The 6,003-nt window shown below is 43.5% G+C and overlaps 1 pseudogene; it reads left to right on the forward strand.

Moving 5' to 3' along the window:
- Nucleotides 1-855: 855 nt before the first annotated feature.
- Nucleotides 856-2,183, forward strand: LOC147450955 (uncharacterized; annotated as a pseudogene).
- The last annotated feature ends 3,820 nt before the right edge of the window (nucleotides 2,184-6,003 follow it).

Below are 6,003 nucleotides of genomic sequence, written 5' to 3' on the forward strand. Positions count from 1 at the left end.
TTAGGGATGATGCGTTCGAAAAGGGGTGGCTGCAGAAGTGATAGAACAGAAAGAGACACACTACATGTGTGTGTACTAGCGGGCTATTGGAATTAAAAAGTAATTAACTCCAGCTGTCATGCCTCGAGAAACCAAGAGGCACCAGCACCTGTTCAAATCCGCTATTCCCAGCCTTTATAATCACCCATGTAATCACACTACAATCAGAGAGCAATCCAATAACCGCCTACCCACCTACATCGTCGTGTACTCTCTCTCTCTCTCTCTCTCTCTCTCTCTCTCTCTCTCTCTCTCTCTCTCTCTCTCTCTCTTACACACACACTGCCTGCATCACCTTATGTGCACGATGTAATACACACACAGTTATAATGTTCTCTTTCTGCGCCTTTGATAGTGGGAGGCCCCCTGGCCTTCCTTTCCCACATGGTATCAATCGCTGGGACGGCCTGGGCATGCACACCAATATGCAAGCGGCTCCACCTTTTCCCATTGCCATCGGCCTGCCTGTACAACCCACTGCAGCCCTTGGGGCTGATGTCGAACTCAAGAACGCCCCTGCCTTGCTGCCTGTCGTAATGAACACGACCCAATCTGCTGCCACTCTTGCGGGTTCTTCACGCACTACTGCTGAACAGGCAGAACAAGCCTTTCTTGACGCCAATGCTACCACAACACTTGCTGTGGCCAATTTCTCATCTGCTGCCTATGCACCCTCCAACCCTGCAGCCATTGGAGCAGCCACAATTGGCATCCACCATGCAACCGACACAGCCATGAACCATGATGCAGCCGGAGCCGTTCTTGTTGTAGCCCATGATGAGGACGCAATTATCAACACCTTCCTCGAATTCCTACATGAAGGTGTTCCTGATGCTGTGCATGTAAGCAAAGATGCGGCCACTCCAGCAAATGATGTTGATGACCCACATCTTGTAATTAAGCACCGTGCTGCTGCTGAAATCAAGGCCATAAAACCTGATGATCAAGTCAGCCTCTCCTTTGCCAACTTTGAGCGCAAATATGATGCATCATCTCTCCTTGCAGATGCTCTCATTTGTTGCCTTGTAAAGGCCATACAACTTTACTGGTCAACGCACTGCCTAAAACCCTGCAAGCCTTTGATGGCCTTGGACCCTAAGCGGTTTGAACCTGCTATCGCCCAACTTCATGCAGACGTGCAGCCGCAATCAATGGCTAATACATGCCGTGAAGCCGACCTGTTGCTGGACAATGAACCTGCAGTCGATGCAAAAGATGAAAAGGGAGATGAAGTCACTGCCCCTGCTGCGGATGAAAATGTTGATGTACCTGCCCAAGAAGCAGATGAAAACGCTGCTGAGATACCTGAATCACATCAAGTCGATGGTGATGAAGTACCCGCACGGAATGATGCAGCCAAGAATGACATCCTTGCTACGGAAATTACACCTGCAGCGCCCAGCCATGCCATGCTCGCCACCTTGCCTTATGAATACTGTGGCCACCATGCAGATGATGAAGAAGACGAGGTTATCACCAACTTCCTGGCTTCTCTTGAAGAGGAACACACAAACTTTGACCTGCAGACGGCCACCTCTGAACACCTCAAAGGTGGTACTTTGTTTGGGGATCACCCTATGATAAATGAACCTACTGACGGAGAAGAGATAGCAGTTGCTTCTTCATGCATGTACCAAACCCAAGTTGATGATGCAGAACCTGCAGATGATGGTGAAATTGATCCAACTTTAATGGAAATCATTAGAAGGGTGCCTCACCCTTACAACATGGATGTTGCTCATGCATTTCATGCTGTCCCCAAGTGCAAATATTGTTGCGGCGGCTATCACAATCATTGCTGAAACTCATGCCGCCTTGTCAAGATTCAATCCCGCAAGCATGAAGATCCATTCAATGATGGTGCTGCACTTGCATGCGGATACAATTTCAACCTAATAGCAATTGACAATGCTTCCTTGGTCTCACTGACGTACCTCCTTGCCGCTGAATGTATGCGGCTAGCACAACTGATCATCTTTGCTGGCTCGTGTCGTGTACGAAAGGGGAGAATAGATTAATGTAGATCTTCATCCACGACACTCAAAGCTTCTCACGAGTGCTTGATGCATCTGAAGCCACGATGGAAGATGAAACCTCAGCATCGAATTATGACCTTCAACAACTTCTTGATTGATCCCAGATGACACCAAATCCGAGATACAAACACAAAATTTGTTTTCTCTTTCTTCACTGATTGCAGAGCAATCACAAAAAAAAAAAAAAACAGAAAGCACTAATTTCCAGCTCATCTAAGCACTTCTCATGCACAATAAAATCTTCTCTCGGCATTCAGCTGAGGGGGGATATTGGAATTAAAAAGTAATTAACTCCAGCTGTCATGCCTCGAGAAACCAAGAGGCACCAGCACCCGTTCAAATCTGCTATTCCCAGCCTTTATAATCACCCATGTAATCACGCTACAATCAGAGAGCAATCCAGTAACCGCCTACCCACCTACATCGTCGTGTACTGTCTCTCTCTCCCTCTGTGTATATCTCTCTCTGATCTCTCTCTCTCTTACACACACACTGCCTGCATCACCTTTTGTGCACGATGTAATACACACACAGTTATAATGTTCTCTTTCTGCGTCTCTGATAGTGGGAGGCCCCCTGGCCTTCCTTTCCCACACGGGCATCTGCAGGTTTATATGAGGGTGTGGATGGCGGTGCGACGCCATGCACTAAAAGGTAGGTGCTACATAGTTGGAAAATACATAGTGTGGATTATGGGGTTGATGGCAGGCGCAGTGTGTGGTTGTGTATCCAGCTAAAGAGAGAAAGCGAGGTCCGCTATCCGTTGCATAGTCGTGTTGATGCAACGAGCGGTGGTGGTAATCCAACACGTCCATGGGTGTAGTGGGATGGCAGAGGTGGCGCTCGTTCTGGTTGAGAGGTAAGTTGGTGGCCATTCAATATCATAGTGAAGTCTTACGATTTTGCTTGCGATTTTGCTGAGTGACCCACAAAGATCTCAGTTTTCTCATTTCTTACTTTTCTTTTGTAAGTGGAGATCGAAGTTCCCACTATCTCGACAATCCTAGTCTCATCAATTAGAGCTTTGAGGTCTCTCGAAATTGTGTCTATGAAAGACCACCTCAAATCCTGCTGATTTCCTCTAATTCATTTTCTTTTTCGTGAAACTCGCCTCACTACCACAGTCTAGCTTACTATAAGTAGCTTCCTAAAGACACTATTAGCATCGAATGCGCCTCTAGGACTAACATGTAAGATCTCTAAACAACTCAAGGAGTTTTAATTAAATGCACATATTTGACCCACTAATTCTATACCTAATATCATTTTGTGTCAAGACGTCCAATTAAGGCTTGATTAGCAAAATATTATTGATAATCAATTAAAAACATTAAGCAGTTTCTTAAACTGAAGATTACAAATTTAGATCATAATTTACACTTATCTTTGTATATACATTTCTCCATCACGTATATGTTGAGAGGAGTGTCTCCAAAGCTCTGACACCACTGCTACATCAGGAGCGTGGAGAGCCCTGCAAAATACTCGAAATAGCACATAGCAAGCCATAAATCGACAAAACGGTATACCTGGAAATTCCCATAGCACATAAACCGCGACGTATGCGAACAGAGAGAGATTGACAGAGCAAAAGAGAACGTGCAAGCGCACCTCCTAGAGTGGAGTGCTACGCCAGCACGGTGAGAGAGAAGAGAGGAGAGGAGAGAAGAATACACAGACACTGGGTGCAATCTTCCCCCGTGCAAGAGTGACCATTTCCCTCTTGCACGTATTTAATGTATAGATTTCTTGAATGGTCAAAATGAGTACAAACTGGCTCGCCGGTCATAAATGGCCAAAGCTCATAAAAGAGCACTTGAACAATAAATTGAACAATATATATATTTACATTTTCATAAGCCTAGCTCGGTCCAGTCTTTTCCACCTATCATTATAGCTGCAATAAATAAGATATCAATTCCATAACAGATCATGGGAATCTCTCCTTCCAAAGGTATGAGAGTGGAAGTCAAATGGTTGACGTTCTCACAAAATTTCATCATCAACTTTTCCCTCTCAAGTGAGAAGTAGTTATTAAACAGAATTGCATTGAGCTTCCTTACTACTTGGAGCTTCCTTACCAAAATCAGCTGCCAATGCACATAGAAAACACACAATAGTCATATGAAAAGTGGGAGCAAAAGTTTCGTCATAATCTATGCCTTTCTGTTACGCATAGCCTTTTGCAACAAGTCACGAGCCTTATGGTGATCAACCTCACCATCCAGCTTGCATTTCAACTTGTAAACCCACTTTGTACCAATGGCCTTTTTGCCAAGAGGCAAATCAGATAAAGTCCATATGTCATTTTCTATAAGTGCATCATATTCTGATTGGATGGCAGCCATCCAATTTTTTGGATACTATGCTTCATCAAAATATAGAGGTTCCTCAACATCATGTAAGCTAGACACAACCAAAGCATAACAATCTGATGCATAAGATGCATGGCCAGAGCCTGAACGAGTACGACTAGACAAAGGTGCATCCAATTTACTGGCATGCAATGTATGCACCAGTCATTTTGGCATACCTCTAGCCTGCTCATTTTCAGCCCTTTCCTCATCAAGTACATCATGTACATCTGCATCAGTAATAGACTGATCTGTAACATTTTTGGAAATCCCCATAGGCTGTACATTTGCCTCATTGGAATTTACATTTGAACTTCCACCACTGAAAAGAGGCAACAAAGTGTCATAAATGTTGTGTGAGCTTACATTACTATCTCTAGTACATGACAGCAAGGAGTGAAGAGAATCTTCCACAAACACTACATCCCGTGAAACCAAAATACGCTTTGTTTGGTGGATGATACAACTTGTAACCTTTGCTTTCAGCACTATAACCAACAAAAATACATTTGTCAGGCTTATCATCCGATTTTCTGTGTTGTGTTTGTGGCACCAAAGTATATGCGAAACAGCCAAAAACACGCATGTGCTCAATAGAAGGCTTTCTATCATGCCATGCTTCATATGGAGTAATAGAATACAAAGCTTTCATAGGACACCTCTTAAGTACATAAGTGGCACACATGATGGCCTCAAGCCAAAAAGAATGTTGCAAAGCTTGACTTTTGACCATACATCATGCCATTTTCGTAAGTGACCTATTTTTCCTCTCAGCAACACCATTTTGTTGAGGTATATAAGGCACTATACATTGGTGTTTTATCCCACGACTAGCCAAAAATGCATTGATTTCATGAGACATATACTCCCCCCTCGATCGGAACGAAGGGTGTCCATAGTACATCTCAATACATTTTCAGCCATAGCCAGAAATTGTTTGAAGCACATAAAAACTTCGGACTTCGCTTTAAGCGGAAGTACCCATGCATGCTTGGAGTAATCATCAATGAAAGTCATGAAATAAAGGTAATTGCCCAAGGATGGAGTTTTCATGGGCCCACAAACATCACTATGCACAAGCTGCAACCTGCATGTTGCCCTAACTGAAACATACTTTGGAGACTTCAAACGTTGCAACTTACCCAAAATATAGCCTTCACAAACATGTTTGACAGGTGCTTCAAGAGGTGACAAAGAAGTAGACATATCAGATTTGTGCAAACGCAGCAAACTAGCAAAATTCAGATGCCCAAAACGTGCATGCTACAGTTTTGCATCTGAAACAGCTATTGAATTTGCAACTGCATTTGCAAAATTTTGTCCATACTTATCATACAAAGTGAGCTTATACAGCCCACGGCACAAAAGGCTAGATGCAACAATTTCATCACCAAAATTGAGATCATGAATTATACATCTATCATCCTCAAATTTGACTACAAGTCCAAGTCTAGCAAGTGCAGATACAAACAAAAGATTCTTCTTGATCCCATGTACATAATGTGCATCAACAAGTGTGAAAGAATTTCCGTTTGCAGCAGTAAGCACAATCTTTCCAACTCCCTGAATAGGAT

Source organism: Adiantum capillus-veneris, chromosome 9 (assembly GCF_014529385.1).
Source record: "Adiantum capillus-veneris isolate H3 chromosome 9, ASM1452938v2, whole genome shotgun sequence".
Lineage (NCBI taxonomy): Eukaryota > Viridiplantae > Streptophyta > Polypodiopsida > Polypodiales > Pteridaceae > Adiantum > Adiantum capillus-veneris.